Below are 19,864 nucleotides of genomic sequence, written 5' to 3'. Positions count from 1 at the left end.
AAAGTGCTGGAATTACAGGCGTGAGCCACCGTGCCCGGCCTACACTGCAGTTCTTACCACCCCTGACCACTCAGTAGCATTTAGCTGTGTAATCACTTCCTCCTCCTTACCTCCTTAACACACAGTCTCTCTGGGTGTCTATGTGTCATGATCCTTTGGTTTTCCTCCTGGCTTTCTGGCTCCTTCTTAGTCTCCTTTTCCAGTTCCTCCTCCTATACCTGTTCTTCAGATGCCTTAATGTTCCACCTTTGACTCTCCTCTAGCTCTCTGCACTCTCCTGGAGCTCCTGGATGACTCTCACAACTTCAATTAACATCTACAAGCAGATAACTGATTTCTAGCTCCAAGATGCATTTCTCTCTCAACCTCAGACCAGCACATCCAGCTGGTGGGCAGCTCCTCCATATTCTTCGAATTTGCCACGCTCCAAGTTAACTCATCACCTTTCCTCATGAACCTGGTCCTCCTTCAGTGGTCCCGTTGCCATTATGACCTACCTACGCACTCTCTCCAGGCAGGACTTGGGGGTGATGTTTAATAGATTCTTCATCTTTCCATCTTCACCCCTCAATTATTCGGCCTTTCCTAATGTTTTTGAAACCTCCCCTTTCTCTTACAACCTGTTGCTACTTTCTAGTTGGGGCTGCCATCATTTTTCACCATCATAATTATTACACATCTCTCAACTGGAATCTCTGCCTCCACTCTCGGCCCCTCCCTCCAACCACTCTCTACCCTACAGCCACAGAAATTCTTTCAAAATGCAACTGATCATTTCCCTTCTGTCTTTAAAACCTTCCCTTTGCTTTAAAGTCCAGATTTGTTAACTTGATTTATAAAACCCTGCATGACCTAGCAGCCCCTGCTACTCCCTGCAGCCTCATCTCTGAACACCTGCCTCGCACTTGCCTCCAATGCACCTTATGCTTTGGCAACGTTATCTTGGAACCCACCTGTGTTCTCTCAGAATGCTGCTAAGTACAGCAATTACTCAGCAGTATGTAAAGACAGCCTTGAAACCTGGACCCTACCAAACTCCATGATGAAGGAGCTAGTGGCACAGAGCTTCTAGAACTGACTCCCCCTCCGGTTACCCTAGTAATTTTTGTTGATCATTTATATGACCCTTTAGGACAAGGACATCTGAGGTGAACATCCATAGTATCATACAAATTTCTCAGCTGCCTCCTCCAAAACTGGCATCAGCAGAAGAGCAAAGTAACTCTAAGAATCACACTCCACCTTGAACTCCATGCCTGCTACAAGGTTTGCAGGTGGGTCTGCTTACCCTTCCCTGAGTCAATATTTTCTTTGTGACAGAGATAGAGTGTTCCTTTAGGCGAGACTTAGGTGTGACTGTGTAAGGGAGAACACAGACTGGAAACATGTATCAGGGAAACAGGAACCTCACCCTAGAATTCAGCACACAAGGTACGCGTGTCCCCTTCCTGCACAGGAGTACCAGTTAAACTCAGCTGCCCTACACGGATTTGCTCACACTCATAACTGTGCCAGGCTCCTCTAGTTCTTCATATCAAATAATAAATCATCCACAGTAATCTGGTTACTTACCTGAGTCTCTCCCTGGATTATTCCTCTAATATTTATGGCCTGGCAGTTTCCGGAAAGGATAAGGAAAGCAAAAGCAAGGTAACTGCATGGACCTTCTGTCATTCCCACTACCAGGGGTGGGGGATAACCACCTCCCCCAGAAAGAGAAGTGAAACAAATACTAGTTAGCTAACTGCAACTCAGCTTTCAGGTAGCTCTGAAAAATAGCAGACAAGAGTTTTTGAGGAAAATAAAGCTCCTTAAGGGCTGACTGGCAAAGGCGGCCACTGAGAAATTTATATTGAAAGTTTTATATTAACATAGGCGATTAGGGCACCTAAGAGGAGATCATATAGTTTACAAAGTTGCTATTTTTCATATAATTAAACTACAGAGGTCAACAAACTATCTCATCTTTACATCATTTATTTGTCATTACCATCTATATAATTACCAGAGTTTCATTTGCAGATATGAACATACCTATATAACATTACCCTAAAGAATGGTAATTATATTATACTAGAGTATATACAGTATTATAGAGTATATATGCTATTATACTCTGTGGCAGTGAGTAGATGGAGGTATTAGAAGGAAATCTATGAAAGAAGGAAAAATAGTATGTGTTAAGCATTCACCACACTGCTAAGCACACTCACAGGCATTATCCCCATTTTACACCTGAGAAAACCAGGGATCAGAGAGCTTAAGCATCTTGCCCATATCAAACAGAAGGACTGACCCCTCAGCAGTCTCACTATACCATACTGACTAGCACAACTCTAGTTATCAACTTTGCAGACAGTTTCCAGAAAAGATCATGGAACTATCTGTGCAGGTGCGGGAACAAAATATCTTGACTTGGGATGACATATCTAGTGGGAGCCAGCCAGATTTAAGACACAAAGCAACTGTATTAAAAAAATTTTGTGTGTGTGAAAATTCAAAATTAAACAGATGAATTAGGAGAGAATTCTCATAAGAGCAAACAAACTTCTCTAACAGATCTGCACCTATATTTAGAGACCATTAACTTCTTTAGTACTGGGGTGCAGGGCAAAGGGACTCATACAAAGTCATAAATTACACAGTTAGAAGGATCCTTTGGGTCCATCTCTCATACTTTTTGAAAAAAGAAACTAGGGGCCAGGCACATCGGCTCACATATGTAACCCCAACACTTTGGGAGATTGAGACAAGAGGATTGCTTGAGGCCAGGAGTTCAAGACCAGCCTGGGCAACATAGCAAGACCTCATCTCTAGTTGTCTTTTTATTTAAAAAAAAAAAAGAAAAGAAAAAAGAAAGAAACTTGGACTAAAGAGGTGAAAAGACTGATTTAAAGCAGCATAGCCAGACCAGAAGTCTGCGATTTCTACTATTTTAATCTGAAACTGAATCAAAAACTTGGAAACAGCTAGAGATAGGCCCATTGGATTACATTCAGATCAGCATCATTACCAACAGAAATCCCAGAAGATACGTCACAAGGTTGTCCTCTTACTGTCGTGAACCTTAGGGTTAAGCAGTCCATATCTTTATATTATTTCACACTTAATAATGCTGATTTCAAATCAGGTCCATACACTTCACTCCCATGTTGTAAAAGTTACACAACCATCTGAACTAACCTTGAATTAATGACAACTTTTTGCCTCATCTAGCCCCATTTAAGTTCCTCTTGGCTGGGAGAGGTGGTGGCTCACACCTGTGATTCCAGCACTCTGGGAGGCCAAGGCAGATGGATTGCTTGAGTGCAGGAGTTCAAGACCAGCCTGGGCAACATGGCAAAACCCCATCTCTACTAAAAATAGAAAAAAAAAAAAAAAACCCCAAAAAATTAGCCGGACATGGTGCCGTGCGCCTGTAGTCCCACCTACCTGGGAGGTTGAGATAGGAGAATCGCCTGGGCCCGGGAGGTCGACGCTGCAGTGGGCTGAGGTTGCACCACTGCACTCCAGCCTGGGCAACCAGAGTGAGACCCAGTCTTGAAGAAAAAAAAAAGTTGTTCCTCTGCTTTTTCTGCTCATGTTCCTCCTGGACAAAGTTAGGGAACAAGCCACATGCTATTTATCTTCACGGTTGCTCAGCAACCTTTATTCATCTCTAGTTGACTTTACATCATATTTCCTTCAGCGATACTTTCAAATCATTCTCATAATTCTTCTGAAACCCAACTACTCTCTGCTGCCACTCACTCCCAGCTGAGGGACTGTACTCCAGCTTTAACGAAGCTCAGCTTATTAGACTTAAGCTTCCTCAACTTCCTTATTCTCCGTGTCAAAACTGCTTTTCACCTGTTTTCTCTTTCTGCCCGCTCTCTCAGAAGAGAAAGTGGTTTTCTTCCTTCCTACATTAACTTCTCCACCCACAAGAACTTTCAACCCATTTCCTTTATACTCTTTTCCTTTGTGCATCTTCAGTCTTTTCTTCTCCAATGGCTTCGTGTCCAGTGCAAATACTCAGATCTCCTGAACCCTGAATTAAACAAAACAAAGCAACTATCCCTGTACCCACTCAAGCACTTACCTTTCTAGCTCTTATCCCTCTGCCTCACTGCCATATTTTTTATAGCGCCCATGCTTCATCAATCAACTCACTCCTTAAGCTTTTCACCCTAGCTTCTGTCACCACCTAAACTGGTTTCTAAGGTCTCCAGTGATTTCCTAGTCATTATTTGGAATCCAGTTCCTGTGGCTTCATTTCCTGAAACTCCCTGAAGCATCAGACTCTGCTGACTTACTGTGGTTTCTTGAACTGTTCAATGACTCTGAGGGCGCAGACCATACTGTTTTTTCTTCTCTATTTAACTGCTTCTTTACTGCCTCTTCTTTCTCCAGACCCCCAAAAAAGACATTCCCTACATCAGTCTTCTTTTAGTCCATTCCTAATGGATTCCAAATGGGGAGTCCATTCCTATTCTGAATGGGGATTTAGCTATTACTGTCATATAGATAAATTACAAATCTCTATCTCTAGCCATGACAACATAGATTATTTCCAACTTATTGTTGGATAGCTTCATTTGACTATATACCACAACACATTAAAATATGTATTTTTTTTTTTTTGAGGTGGAGTCTCGCTTTGTCGCCCAGGCTGGAGTGCAATGGTGCTATCGCGGCTTACTGCAAGCTCCGCCTCCCAGATCCATGCCATTCTCCTGCCTCAGTCTCCTGAGTAGCTGGGACTACAGGCGCCTGCCACCACGCCCGGCTAATTTTTTGTATTTTTAGTAGAGACGGGGTTTCACCGTGCTAGCCAGGATGGTCTCGATCTCCTGACCTCGTGATCCGCCTGCCTTGGCCTTCCAAAGTGCTGGGATTACAGGCATGAGCCACTGCACCCGGCCAATATGTATTTCTTTTTAATTTTTTTTTTTAATTTTTATTTATTGGAGATGGGGGTTTCCTTATGTTATCCAGGCTGGAATACAGGTGCACACCACTGTGCCTGGCTTAAAATCTGTGTTTCCTGAATAAACCTATTTTTATTGCATCTCAGATGATTCTTTTTAATATTCCTGTTTCTTCTTCCAAGACATTCAGATCCTAAGGTTTAGGGTAATTTTTGGCTCCTTTTTTGTTGTTGTTAGAGACAGGGTCTTGTTCTGTTGCCCAAACTGAGTGCAGTGGTAGGATCATGACTCACTGCAGCCTTGACTTCCCAGGCTCAAGTGATCATCTCTCCTCGGCCTCCTGAGTAGCTAGGACTACGGACGCATGCCATCATGACTGGCTAATTTTTATTTTTAGAGACAAGGTCCCACTATCTTGCCCAGGAAGGTCTTGAACTCCTGCGCTCAAGCAATTCTCCCACTTTGGCCTCCCAAAGTGTTAGGATTACAGGCATGAGCCATGATGCCTGGCCTTGGCTCCTGCTTTTACTCTCACATCAAATCAGTTGCAAGTCTACTGATTTTACCTCTAAAATACCTCTAGCATCTCCATCTCCATTTCTACTGCCTTAATCCAGACCCTCCCTGACACTTTTCTGGGCCACTGTCAAAATCTCCTAAAGATTTCTGTGCCTCCAGATTATCATTCCGTTTATGTTAAACAAAGAGTAGGTTAATATCCCCTGAAGCACAGCTCTGATTCCATAGACCCCAATCTCTTTTTGAGTCAGCTCTTATTTTCCCTTCATGTACCCTAAGCTTTAGCCAACTGGGCCCCTCACTACTGTCTCAACATGCCTCTGTGCCTTTATTTATATTGTGTCCTCTGCTAAGAAGGCCACCTTCCATTTCCAAATATCCAGATTCCATCCCTCTTTCAGTGCTTAGCTCTGAAACACCACTTCTATGAAGCTTTCCTTAGTACTTCCTCTCAGCACTTACTTGTTCCTACTGACTTTTTTTTTGTTTTGAGACAGAGTCTCGCTCTGTCCCCAAGGCTGGAGTGCAGTGGCGCGATCTCGGCTCACTGCAAGCTCCACCTCCCGGGTTCACGCCATTCTCCCGCCTCAGCCTCCCAAGTAGCTGGGAATACAGGCACCTGCCACCACGCCCGGCTAATTTTTTATATTTTTAGTAGAGACGGGGTTTCACCATGTTGGCCAGGATGGTCTCGATCTCCTGACCTCGTGATCTGCCCGCCTCGGCCTCCCAAAGTGCTGGGATTACAGGTGTGAGCCACCGAGCCTGGCCGTTCCTACTGACTTCTATCTCACTTTACTAGTGTGAGTGCCTTATCTATAAACTGAAAGCTCTTCAAGGGCTGAATCCTCATTAGCACCTACTACAGTACTTAGGGATTTAATAAATGTTTGAAGTAGTAATCACCTGTTTCATGAGATATTTAATTACTTGTTTTATGACCTACATAAATATACCTTCCATAGTATTTCAGGACTTTCTGAAGAAATCTGCCTTCACCTTTATACAGTGTTACTGTGGAAGCAAGAAGGCCTGGGCCTGACAACTTGTTCTGCCACTTGGCTGTGTGGCCAATTCATCTTCCATAACCTCAGCTTCCCTATCAGTAAAATTAGGATAATAGGTACCTGCAGAATAAGTGAAAAAGTTCTTAAAACCCCTATCACATGCTTGGCATGGAGACCCTATTTTCTAAAGATGGGCTAACACAATATAACGTATCTCACATGCTCTTCTTCAAATGTGACAAAACTTCTCCCATTGAATGGTGGGGTCTACGTCCCATCCACTCCCCATGAACCCAGGCAAACCTCTGTGACTCCCTTAACCAAGAGAATATGGTGATATTGTGTAGCTTCTGAGGTTATGTCATAAAAATGTCATGCATTTTCACCTTGTTCCCTTGGGAGGTTAGCTCTTAGAACACACCTGCCATGCTGTGAGGTAGGTAAGGTAACATGGAGAGGTCACATATAGGTGCTCCGGCCAACAGTCCCAGGTGGGACCCAGCTGACAGCCACTGTCAACCCCAAGACATGTAAGGAAACTTTAGACATGACTCCAGTCCCATCTAGCTGCAACTGCTTGAGATACCCCAGGAAAAACTACCTACCAACAACCAATACCCCAGCAAGAGATAGTAATAAAATGATTATTGTTGCTTTAAGCTGCTAAATTCTGGAGTGATCAGTATACAGCAATAGATAAATGGAAGAATTGGTGCTCAGTATGTTGTAGCTGTTAACATAATGCCATTTTAAATTTCAGTCTCCTCTCAACTCTTACTTTTTCAGATTGATGAGTCCTAAACTTATCCTGACCTCACATGGCAGGCACCACTCTCATTCTTTCATTTCACATCATGAGTGCTTACTCTGTGTCAGACCCTAGGCTAGATCCATGTCTAGATCCTAGACAGGACAGTGAACAAAACAAAATCCTGTCTTTGTGGAGCTTTTATTCTGATCTGGTAGAAACTGCAACCTCTGCCTCCTGGGCTCAAACCATCCTCCCACCCCAGCCTCCTGAGTAGCTGGGACTAAGGCATATACCACCACGCCTGGCTAGTTTTTGTATATATTTTTGGTAAAGACAGGGTTTTGCCATGTTGCCCAGGCCAGTCTTGAACTCTTGGCCTCAAGGAATCCTCCCACCTTGGCCTCCCAAAGTGCTGGTATTACTGGTGTGAGCCACTGTGCCCGGCCCCAAGAATTATTAACTTATAACAAATTGCACAATAGTTTACATACATGTTGGGTAGTAATAAAGGGCTCTCATGCTTATTTATCACTTGTTCTTTTCCAGAAACTAAAGGACTCCAGTTATTTAGCTTCTAGATTTACCTTTTAAATTTGGAGTAATAATATAATACTTCAGTTTGTATTTCCAGTTCCTAAATGCACTATCTTGCATCGTTAAAATGCCTTGTAGCTGGGCATGGTGGCTCATTCCTCTTATCCCAGCACTTTGGAAGGCCAAGGCAGAAGGATCACTTGAGCCCAAGAGTTTGAGACCAGCCTGGGCAACATAGTGAGGCTTCATCACTACAAAAAATTTAAAAAATTAGCTGAGTGTGGTGGTGCACACCTGTAGTCCCAGCTACTTGGGAGACTCAGGTGGGAGGACTGCCTGAGCCCTGGAGGTGGAGGTTGCAATGAGCCAAAATCATACCACTTCACTCCAACCTGGGCAACAGAATGAGACCCTGTCTCAAAAAAAAAAAAAAGAAAAAAAAAGAAAAGCTTGTGCCTCTTTTCTGATGGCTTATATAGACTAGTAAAGTGTTTCTATAACCTTTCCTAATTACTTGGTTCTTCCCAATATGGAAGACTATCATGCCAAAACATTGCTTATGTTATGTGAATCAATGGGGGAAAATATAATTTACAAAAATAGAAGCTGCAGCAACTTGTACTTTTAATTTATTAATTTATTTTTGAGCAGGGTCTTGCTTGCTCTGTTGTCCAGGCTGGAGGGAAGTGGTGTGATTACAGCTCACTGCAGCCTCGACCTCCCAGGCTCAAGCAATCCTCCCACCTCAGCCTCCCGAGGAGTTAGGACTACAGGCACACACCACCACGCCCTGCTAATTTTTTGTTACTGTTGTAGAGAGGGTCTTCTTATGTTGCCCAGGCTGGTCTCAAACTCCTGGGCTCAAGCAGTCACCCTACCGTGGCCTCCCAAAGTGTTGGGATTACAGGTGTGAGCCAGGCCTGTTTTTATGATGATAAAGTTATAGGCTGGGCACAGTGACTCATGCCTGTAATGATCACTTGAGGTCAGGAGTTTGAGACCAGCCTGGCCAACATAGTGAAAACCCATCTCTATTAGAAATACAAGAATTAGCCAGGTGTGGTGGGGCGTGCCTGTAATCCCAACTACTCGGGAGGCTGAGGTGGGAGAATCGCTTGAACCCGGGAGGCGGAGGTTACAGTGAGCTGAGATAGTGCCACTGCACTCCAGCCTGGGTGACAGAGCGAGACCCTGTCTCAGAGAAAAAAAAAAAAATTATAGATACTCATGGTTAAAAAAAGCTAGAAAATGTACAATTAATAAATGAATAAAGAAATAAATGCCAGAATGTTTACTGATTATTCCTGGGTGGTGCAGATAAGTGTAATTACTTAATCACACACACATACAAATACACACACAGCATAAAAAAATGTTAATAGTCACACAAGAACATTTCCAGCACTGTATAAAGTTCTCTTGGACAGCACTTCACTACATTATACTGCCTCTCAGGACTAGGTTCTGTAATAGGTACATTTAGTCTTTGTCCATGGGATTATAATTTCATTGACCAGACAGACACATAAAATGGCAAACAACCCAAGGCCAGTTAATAAGAGAGACCAGGCTGAGCACGATGGTTCACACCTATAATCCCAGCACTTTAGGAGGCCAAGGAGGGTGGATCACTTGAGCCCAGGAGTTTGAGACCACCCTGGGCAACATGACGAAACCCAATGTCTACAAAAAATACAAAAATTAGCTGAGCGTGGTGGTGCACATCTGTAGTCCCAGATTACTCAGGAAGCTGAGGTGGGAGGATTGCTTTGGCCTGGGAGGTAGAGGTTGCAGTGAGTGGAGATTGTGCCACTGCATTCCAGCCTGGGTGACAAAGTGAGACCCTGCCTTAATAATAAGAACAGAGACCACAAATACTACCAAAGTTCAAAGAAATAAAGAGATAACTACAGGTTGATATGGAAAAGCCTTCATGAAGGAGGGAGACATTTACTTAATAACTCACTGAGGGATATGCATATGCTGCAGCAGGCACTGCATGGGCCTGAACTGAGCAAGACTTAGGGAGACCACAGTTTAACAGAGATAAACAATCCAACAGTCAGTCACCCTCCACCCCACATCTTTCATTAACTAGCTGTGCTACATAGGGACTCTGGTCCTTATGGAGAGGTGATCTCAGACTTCTAGTCTTGAAATGCTGTGATCCAAAGAGAAGAGGAAAAGAGAAAGGCACCAGCGAGTAAGGGAAGCAACAGAGAAAAGGTAGGAAGTGGACAGCGTGAGCTAGATACTCTCTTAGAACACAAAGCAGACCCAATGGTGACTCTGTGTTGAGGAAATACTCATTCAATCAACATATGTTTATTGATGCCTATTATGTACCAGGCACTGTTTTAAGTGCTGGGAACACAGAAGTGCTCAAAATAGATAGAAATCCCTTCTTTGAAAGTCCCAGCATTCTAGAGGCGAAAGAAGTGACTTAAAAAATTAATAAGAGACCACACTGTATGTCAGATGAATAGTGCTATAGAGTAAAATGAGGCAGAAAGAGCCATAGGCACTTTCAGGAGCTGCTATTCTAAATTAGGTGGTCAGGGAAGGCTCAGTAAGAAAAATCTGAGCAAACACCTGAAGAAGGTGGGGGGCTGATGGAAGCAGAGGTCCAAAGCAAAGAACAGCACATACGTGGTGAAGCGGGAATATAAGAGACTAGGTTGGAAAAGTGAGGAAAAGCAGGTAAATCTTCTAGAAAGAACTCTAGGTCTCAGAGTCTGCAGATTTAGATTTCAATCAGAGAATCATGATCTCAGAATTGGAGAGAACTTTACAGTTCATTCAGTACAACAACCCATTAGATTATTATTATTGGTTTTGTTCTGTTTTTTTTGAGACAGAGTCTCGCTCTGTCACCCAGGCTGGAGGGCAGTGTGTGATCTCAGCTCACTGCAACCTCCGCCTCCCAGGTTCCACTTCTGCCTCAGCTTCCTGGTAGATGGGATTACAGGCATGCGCCACCACACCCGGCTAATTTTTTGTATTTTTGATAGAGATGGGGTTTCGCCATGTAGGCCAGGCTGGTCTAGAACTCCCACCTTCAAGTGATCTGCCCGCCTTAGCCTCCCAAAGTGCTAGGATGACAGGCATCAGCCACCGTGCCCGGCCATATTATTATTTTTAATACACACGGGTCTTGCTGTGTCACCCAGGCTGGAATGCAGTGGCACTATTCCAGCTCACTATAACCTCGAACTGTTGGGCTCAATCCTGTCACCCAAGTCTCCCAAGTAGCTAGGACTACAGGCACACACCATCATGCCTGGCTAATTTTTCTTATTTTTTTGTAGCGATGCTGGTCTTGCTATGTTGCCCAGGGTAGTCTCAAACTCTTGGCCTCAAGCGATCATCCTGCCTCAGCCTCCCAAAGCAGTGGAATTACAGGCATGAGCCACCACACCCAGTCCCCATTAGATTACTAAACCCATATTACTCCTCCCAGGTGACCATCTTGTCTTGGCTTGAACAATTTAGTGGATGTATCTATCTCCACATACCAAGACAGTCTGTCACCTGTGGATAGCCCTGCCTTAGGCTTTAATGTGGGCAGAAATCTGTTTGCTAGTAATATCTACTCTTTGGTCTTTTTAGGGGTACTTTGTAGTCTACATACTTCAGACATTTGAAGATACCCACATCTTCTCCAAGATTTCTCTCCTCTTCAGGTTAAAGTTAGCTGATTATTTTAACTTTTTTTTTTTTTTTTTTTTTTGAGACAGGGTCTTGCTCTGTCACCCAGGCTGGAGTGCAGTGGCACGATCACAGCTCACTGTAGCCTTGACCTCCCAAGCTCAAGTGATCTTCCCACCTCAGCCTCCCAAGTAGCTGGGACTACAGGCACATGCCACCATGCCCAGCTATTAATAATTTTTTAAGTTTTTTTTGTAGAGACAGGTGCCTACTATGTTGCCCAGGCTGGTCTCAAACTCCTTAGCCCAATGGATCCGCCTGCCTTGGCCTCCCAGAGTGCTGGGATTACAGGCGTGAGCCACCACACCAGGCCTATTTTAACTCTTACATGACATGATCTCATGCCATGTAAAAGTTAAGGGTGTCTCAGGTGCAAGCCACCAAAACTGACTTTGGGTAACTTAAGTTATGAAAGACAGGAATGTATTGGAAGGATATGTAGTAGGACATAGAACCGAGGAAAAGCTGAAGACTCAGCTCGTTGAAAACAATAGCTCTAGTACCCAGATATTAGGAATTAGCGTGTGGTTGTGATGAAGGAGCTGCAACTGTTCACTGAACTTTTGTTACTGTATCATTCAACCTAAGATTCAAATTAAAGGAGGAAAGCATCTATTTGCCTAACATCTATTGGCCTGACCTGGGCCATGTGCGTACCACCTAGTTGGTCAGGGATGAACTGTTCTCCAAAGCAAAATTGAGCTGTTATCCCTAGAAGAACCTGGATTGGATGCTGGACAGGCCAAAACAACTTATGTCTACTAAATTTTCTCAAAATGTGATGCTTCAAATTCCACATGATCTAGATATGGAGGAGCAACACCAGGGCACTGTCTGCACACATGCTGCATGACTGGGAAAGTGACCAAATGTGTGCCTGTTTCCTGCCAGACAGTGATGGTCACAAACATATTTGGTTGTTCCTATGACAATCAAAGAAAATGTGTGCAAAATGCTTTGTAAACTCGAAGCTAACTGTAGTACTTAATACGGTAAATGCTTGTTACAGCCATTTTATATAGATTTTATTTAATCTTCAAAACTACTCTATTTCTTGATTATATGCTAAATTAAAAAAACAAAAAACTATGAAGGTGGAGATTATGAGCGTAAACTCTAGAGTCAGACTAAGTTCTAATCCTGACTCCACTCACCAATCTTCAGCAAATTACTGTTTCTGTCACTGTTGTCTCACCTGTAAATGGGCATAATACTAGCAATACATAGGGTTGATGTGAGGATTGTGAGTTAATACAAATAAAATTCTTAGAACTGTGACTGGTATATATAGCAAACACCTAATACATATTAGCTATTATTATGAGTAGCACTAATTATTCCATTTTTACAGGTGAGAGAAATGAGGCATCAGACAGATAACTTGTAAGTTCTCAAAGTTTACAATGGTAAAGCCAGGCCGGGTGCAGTGGCATGCACCTGTAATCACAGCAACTCATGAGACTAAGGCAGGAGGACCTCTTGAGCCCAGGAGTTTGAGGTTTCAGTGAGCTATGATCATGCCACTGCACTCCAACCTGGGCAATAGAGCAAAACCCTGTCAATCAAGCAAGCAAGCAGACAAGCAAGGAAGCAAGCAGCAGAGCCATAAGCTGAACTTCATTGTTGGTGCTCCTGACTACCATACTGTTTTCAAAAGACAAAAAAAAAAAAAAAAAAGTGGTAATTGGACTTTAACCCTATCCTCAAGTCACATAATTAAGGATATTTACAAACAAAACTCAAACACAAGAGAGGGAAAAGGGAAATGATCTGTTGTTTCATATCTTTTTTTTTTTTCCCAGTTTTTTGAGACAGGGTCTCCCTCTGTCACCCAGGCTGGAGTGTGTGGTGTGTGGTGTGATCACAGCTCACTACAGCCTCAATCTCCTGAGCTCAAGTGATCCTCTTGCCTCAGCCTCCTGAGTAGGTGGGACCACAAGCACACGCCACGATATCTGGTTAATTTTTAGAAATTTTTTTGTAGAGGCAGGGTCTCACCATGTTGCCCAGGCTGGTCTTGACCTCCTGGGCTCCAACGATCCTTCCACCTCAGCCTCCCAAAGTGCTGGGATTACGGGCATAAGCCCAGCCTGTTTCATGTCTTTAGAATGTTAGCTTGCAGGCTAACTAGATAGCTAGAGAAGGGTGAGAAAAGTCGCATCATTTTGTTGTAGTGGAAAAAAAAATTCTGTCTTAATTGGAAATTATACCCTTTCCAAGAATAAGATTTTTGACACTGAATTGGGGGTGTCAATCTCTTTATTTATTTATTTATTTTTTTGAGACAGAGTTTCGCTCTTGTCACCCAGGCTGGAGTGCAATGACACGATCTCGGCTCACTGCAACCTATGCCTCCCAGCTTCAAGTGATTCTCCTGCCTCAGCCTCCTGAGTAGCTGGGATTACAGGCGCCTGCCATCACACCCAGCTAATTTTTGTATTTTTAGTAGAGGCAGGGTTTTACCATGTTGTCCAGGCTAGTCTCAAACTCCTGACCTCAGGTGATCCGCCTTCCTCAGCCTCCCAAAGCACTGGGATTACAGGCGTGAGCCACCACAACCGGCCTATCAATCTAATTTACTCTATTGATAAAGCTGTTTAATTATTCCAAAGAAGTTAACCTCCCAAAACAATTTACATCATTAGTAGAGAGAAAAACAAATACAAAACATGTATTACACTTAGAAAAAGCAGAAATATGTTTATAACTGCAAAAGAGACATATATTAGAAGAGACAGTTAACTGTGCCTACTGAAAAGAGGTGACTGTATCTCTCCTCATGTATAAATGGTGAGCACAAATTAGTAAGGCTAAATTTTCAAAAAGGGGAGGTGATTATATACGTAGCATTCAAACAATGGTGCTGTCAAAATCAGTTCATAAGCCACACTGAAAATCTAGCCTTGTTATTTCAGTCATATGCTACTACTGATATTACTAGTACCATGTGTTTGTTTGAGGCAAGGTCTCATTCTCTTCCCCAGGCTGGAGTGCAGTGATGCAAACATGGCTCACTGCAACTTCGACCTCCTGAGCTGAGCCCAAGCAATCCTCCTGCCTCAGCCTCCCGAGTAGCTGGGACCACAGGCGCACATCACCATGACTGGCAATTTTATGTTTTTGGTCGAGATGGCATTTCGCCATGTTGCCCAGACCAGTCTTGAACTCCTGGGCTCAAGCAATCCTCTACCTTGGCCTCCCAAAATGCTGGGATTACAGGCGTGAGCCACTGTGCTGGGCCCCATTCAACAGATATTTATTGCTCACCTACCACTGTTCTAGGAGACGGGGGTGAGGTAGTGAACAACACAAAGCCCCTACTTTCATAGAGCTTACATTGCAGGCAAGTATTACAAAGAAGAAATTATGGCTCAGTTACCAGATCTGTCAGACTCTAAAGCCTATACTGTATCTTTCAACCATGTCATCTCTCAGTGGATACAGCTTTTCCCTAAAAGTATATGCCTAAGCACGCAGTCTTGACACTACAGTCTAGACCAATTTAAGCTTTCTCTCTGTTGGCAGTCCAGTGACATCTTTGCAATAAAGTGTTCCTTCCCCAACTCTCAAACTATAAAAACCACCCTATTGGCCGGGCACGGTGGCTCACACCTGTAATCCCAGCACTTTGGGAGGCCGAGGCAGGCGGATCACGAGGTCAGATCGAGACCATCCTGGCTAACACGGTGAAACCCCGTCTCTACTAAAAAAAAATACAAAAAATTAGCCGAGCATGATGGCAGGCACCTGTAGTCCCAGCTGCTCGGGAGGCTGAGGCAGGAGAATGGCATAAATAAACCCGGGAGGCAGAGCTTGCAGTGAGCCGAGATCACACCACTGCACTCCAGCCTGGGCGACAGAGGGAGACTCCATCTCAAAAATAAAAAAAATAAAAAAAATAAAAAAAATAAAATAAAATAAAATAAAATAAAATAAAATAAAATAAATAAAATAAAATAAATAAAAAATAAATAAAAATAAATAAACCGCCCTATCAGGCCAGGTGTGGTGGCTCATGCCTGTAATCCCAGCACTTTGGAAGGCCTAGGAGGGCGGAACACGAGGTCAAGAGATGGAGACCATCCTGGCCAACATGGTGAAACCTCGTCTCTACTAAAAATACAAAAATTAGCCGGGTGTGGTGGCGCACGCCTGCAGTCCCAGCTACTCGGGAGGCTGAGGCAGGAGAACTGCTTGAACTCTGGAGGCGGAAGTTGCAGTGAGCCGAGATTGCCCCACTGCACTCTAGGCTGGTGACAGAGCAAGACTATGTCTCAAAAAAACAAAAACAAAAACAAAGAACACAACTGCCCTATCAGTGGGATACATATATTGACATGTATAAACTACCCTCTCTCATTAATCTCTAAACTACCTGAGGGCAAGATCCATGTCTTAGCCGTCTTTGTAAGTCTAGAAGATGATATACACAGTAGATATTCAATAAATTGTTGAGAGGAATTCATGAGAGTAGTTTCAACAGAGTTGAGGGTAGAAGTCAGACTGCAATGAATGAAGGAGTAAATGGAAGAGAAGAATGTAGAGTCTGCTTCTTAAGGGCAAGTCTAGAAAGGAAAAGCAGGAGAAATGGTAGTAATTTGAAGGGAAATATGATCACAGCAAAGTTTCATATATTTTTAAGAATGAGAAAGACTTGAACACAGTTGTTGGTAAGGTAGTACAGCACAGACAAAAGAGCAGAGTTTAGAGTCAGACTTAAATTCTGGCCCTGTCACTTACAGTGACCTGTGACAACTACAGTGTCTGGTAAGCAGAAGGCATTCAATAAGTGGTTTCAATGATTATTACTACAGGTAGGAGTGGTGTTCTAACCCCTCCCACATATCTTGTGCTCCAGTCTAGATTCCGTAAGTCTGTGTATAATATGTGATGGCAGAGAAACAGGATCATTTTTTCTTCTGTAACACTCATTGTGCTATTCCCATTTCCTTGTGACAGTCTGCATGAGCTCATGAATGGCTGCTGTGGAAAATTACTGACATCACCAGCTGAATAACAGGCTATCTGGAGAGTAAGCAGATGAAACTGATGTTAAATTATCAAATGTACAAGATTTTGGGCTCCTGCCAAAACCTTCATTGAGAACTAAGAAGAGAAAAAGTGAAAACACAGAGCTTTTTTTAAGCTTCTGAGCCAGCAGGCTGTTCCTACATCGACTCCAGGCACAGAAAGATGGCTGTAAAATAAAAGAGATGATAATCTCCTCACTTCCTAATATTTCACCCTAATGTCGGGTTCATGTCTGTGAGGTTCTACCCCAGTTCACTTTTCTATCAACCTGACATGTTTCCAAATTCACGAGGTATGCGTTTTTATATTGAAGCAGTTGTTTGTTTACAGCCTTTTAATGTTCTGGTCATGGGTTATGTTAACCTATTACCCATATCTGATCAATAGACACCTCACCCTCTCCCCTCCCAGACCACACACCTCCACGCTTAAAAAGGGACAGGGAGGGCTGGGCACGGTGGCTCACGCCTGTAATCCCAGCACTTTGGGAGGCCAAGACGGGCGGATCACGAGGTCAGGAAATCGAGACCATCCTGGCTAACACGGTGAAACCCCGTCTCTACTAAAAATACAAAAGATTAGCCGGGTGTGGTGGCAGGCGCCTGTAGTCCCAGCTACTCGGGAGGCTGAAGCAGGAGAATGGCGTGAACCCGGGAGGTGGAGCTTGCAGCTTGCAGTGAGCTGAGATCGCGCCACTGCACTCACTCCAGCCTGGGCGACAGAGCGAGACTCTGTCTCTACAAAAAAAAAAAAAAAAAAGAGGGAGAAGAACTAAAGCTCAGGCTACTATGATAATTAGGGATGAAAAAGCTACATTCACTTAGGATTATCAAAAGCCAGGAAAGATATCTACAGAATTACAAATTAATCGGGCCTGGCGCAGTGGCTCACACCTGTAATCCTAGCACTTTGGGAGGCCCGAGACGGGCGGATCATCTGTGGTCAGGAGTTCGAGACCAGCCTGGCCAACATGGCGAAAAACCCCGTCTCTACTAAAAATACAAAAGTTAGCCGGGCGTGGTGGCGTGCGCCTGTAATCCCAGCTACTCGGGAGGCTGAGGCAGGAGAATCGCTTGAACCCGGGAGGCGGAGCTTGCAGTGAGCCGAGATCCTGCCACTGCACTCCAGCCTGGGCAAGAGCGAAACTCCCGTCTTTAAAAAAAAAAAAAAAAAAAAAAAAGAAAAAAAGAATTACAAATTAATCACCAAGAACAGAAATAGTGTAAAACAAAGATGTAATTCAATTGTTTAGAGTGCAGAGATAATTGGAACTAAAAGAGATGAGCAAGAAAAGTGGGAAACATATGTACCTACAAACCTAATCACAAACCTGTCACAAAAACTACGAGTAAACGAGTCGAAGTTGAAAATGCAGTTTTTGTGAATCAGAGTCTGATTTGACTTGAATTTACTAAGAAAGAATAAGAAAGGTGTAGAATATTCCAGGACATCTCTATCCCACCACAAAACAAAAAAGAGCCATCAACCCACCACAAACGTGCAGCGCGAGACTGGAAGATACGCTAGTCACCCAGTCACTGAAAACAACCTTTGAAATATCTTTTTCTTTCCAAATAAAAAAGAGCCTAGATCAGTAAACTAAGTATGAGAATAATTTTCAAAATTCCAGTCCTAACCACACCGGGTGATTCTGGCTAACGTATGCCTCAGCTTCCCCCGCGCTAAAATGCAAACACACTGGTGTTCCGAGTCTCGGCCTGGATCCGAGCCCGGGTTCTGCACCTGGATCTGAATCTTAAAGGGAAAGCCACAAGTTAAACCTGAGGAGGAGTCTGCAGCTGTCCCGGTGCCAGAGCCAGCCAGGCTTTTTTAAAAAAGCCCCCCGCATCAGGCGCGGTTTCTGTAAAACCGCTCCCGGCTGCCAGCGAGATGGATTCCGGCTGGCGTCCCGAACACCTGAGGTGGCCTCGGCCGTCTAGGGGCGGCCGGCCCGGGGGACGCAGCCGACCTCCCCGCCCCGCCGCGTCCCCGGCCCCCATTCCAACCGCGACGCGAGCAAGGTCGGCCCGGCGGCTCTCCGGCCCAAGGCGGTGCTTCTCTCTCGTGGGCGCCTTCGGCCCAGACGACCCTCGGTCTGAGAGTCCGACCACAGCCGCCCCGCAGGCCCCGCCTGAGGGGAACTTGTAGGCGCCGGTGAGTCTCCGCTGACTCCCGCCCCGCACTCACCTGCCCCACAGGCCACCTCAGCGCCAATCCGGGTCGGGTTAGCAGCTTCCCCGCTCGCACCCAGTCAGCGCTCAGCGGCGCGCACGCGTGGCGGGGCGTGGCATGGGCGGCCGCGGGTCATGCTGGGGGCTGTAGTCGTTCCCGCCCACTAGGCGGGGCGCATCCAGGGGCTTTGCGCCCCCATCCCAAGGCCCGCAGGCATAGCGATGATTTCCTCGTCTGCACCGCAGCCTGAGCAGCTTAGGACAGTATGGTGTGGACTAGCAGTCAGGGTGGGAGATAGACGCTGCAAATAACTTGCTAATTTTTTTTTTTTTGAGATGGAGTCTCGCTCTGTCACCCAGGCTGAAGTGCGGTGGCGCGATCTCGGCTCACTGCAACCTCCACCTCCCAGGTTCAAGCAATTCTCTGCCTCAGCCTCCCGAGAGTAGCTGGGATTATAGGCGCCCGCCACCACGCCCGGCTATTTTTTTTTTTGTATTTTTAGTACAGTATTTTTAGTAGAGACGGGGTTTCACCATGTTGGCCAGGCTGGTCTCGAACTCCTGACCTCAGATGATCTGCCCGCTTCGGCCTCCCAAAGTGCTGGGATTACAGGCGTGAGCCACCGCGCCAGGCCGGAAAATGAAATTTTCTGAGTACCTTCTGTGTCAGATCCTATGCTGCGCAATTCCCATCTCACCAACCCGCACATCCACCTAGGCTTCATATCACCGTTCTAGGGACTCCTAACCCTTGTGCTTCCACTAAAGCTATGTTTACAAACATCAGGCTCTCCTGGTTCTTAAATGAAACTAAGCATCAGCCAGGGAAAGAGGGCATTAAGTGTCCAGGTGTCTGACTTCAGCTGAGCAGACATTTCATCAGTTGTCCCAAGTTCTGCCCAGAACCTGACATCTGGGTAGTTCTGATGCTGGAGTCCGCGTGAATTTAAACCAATCTTAAAGAAAATACAACAGCCTGGGTTAACAGAGTGAGACCCTGTCTCTACAAAAAACAACAAAAAATCAACCAGGTGTGGTTGTGTGTGCCATAGTCTCAGCTACTCAAGAGGCTGAGGTGAGAGGATCGCTTGAGCCCTGGAAATCGAGGCTGCAGTGAGCTGTGGTCATGCCACTGCACTCCAGCCTGGGCGACAGAGCAAGATCTTGTCTTTATATATATATATATATATAATATATATATGAATGTACATTTTATATATATACATAAATGTA

General features: G+C 44.6%; 1 protein-coding gene across 16 annotated transcripts in view; it reads right to left on the bottom strand.

Annotated features, from left to right (window-relative positions):
- Positions 1 to 18,756, bottom strand: part of SGSM3 (small G protein signaling modulator 3) — a 45,363-nt gene extending 26,607 nt beyond the window's left edge. For 15 of the 16 annotated variants that reach the window (XR_010139424.1, XR_008517513.2, XR_008517512.2 and 12 more), the window contains exon 1: positions 18,648 to 18,756. The gene's annotated coding sequence lies outside the window, so the exon portion shown is untranslated. 16 annotated transcript variants of the gene reach the window in all.
- Positions 18,757 to 19,864: the final 1,108 nt, after the last annotated feature.

The sequence above is a fragment of the Pongo abelii genome, chromosome 23 (genome assembly GCF_028885655.2).
Source record: "Pongo abelii isolate AG06213 chromosome 23, NHGRI_mPonAbe1-v2.0_pri, whole genome shotgun sequence".
Classification (NCBI taxonomy): Eukaryota; Metazoa; Chordata; class Mammalia; order Primates; family Hominidae; genus Pongo; species Pongo abelii.
The sequence above is the reverse complement of the archived record's forward strand: the minus strand, read 5'-3'. Positions and strand labels throughout refer to the sequence as shown.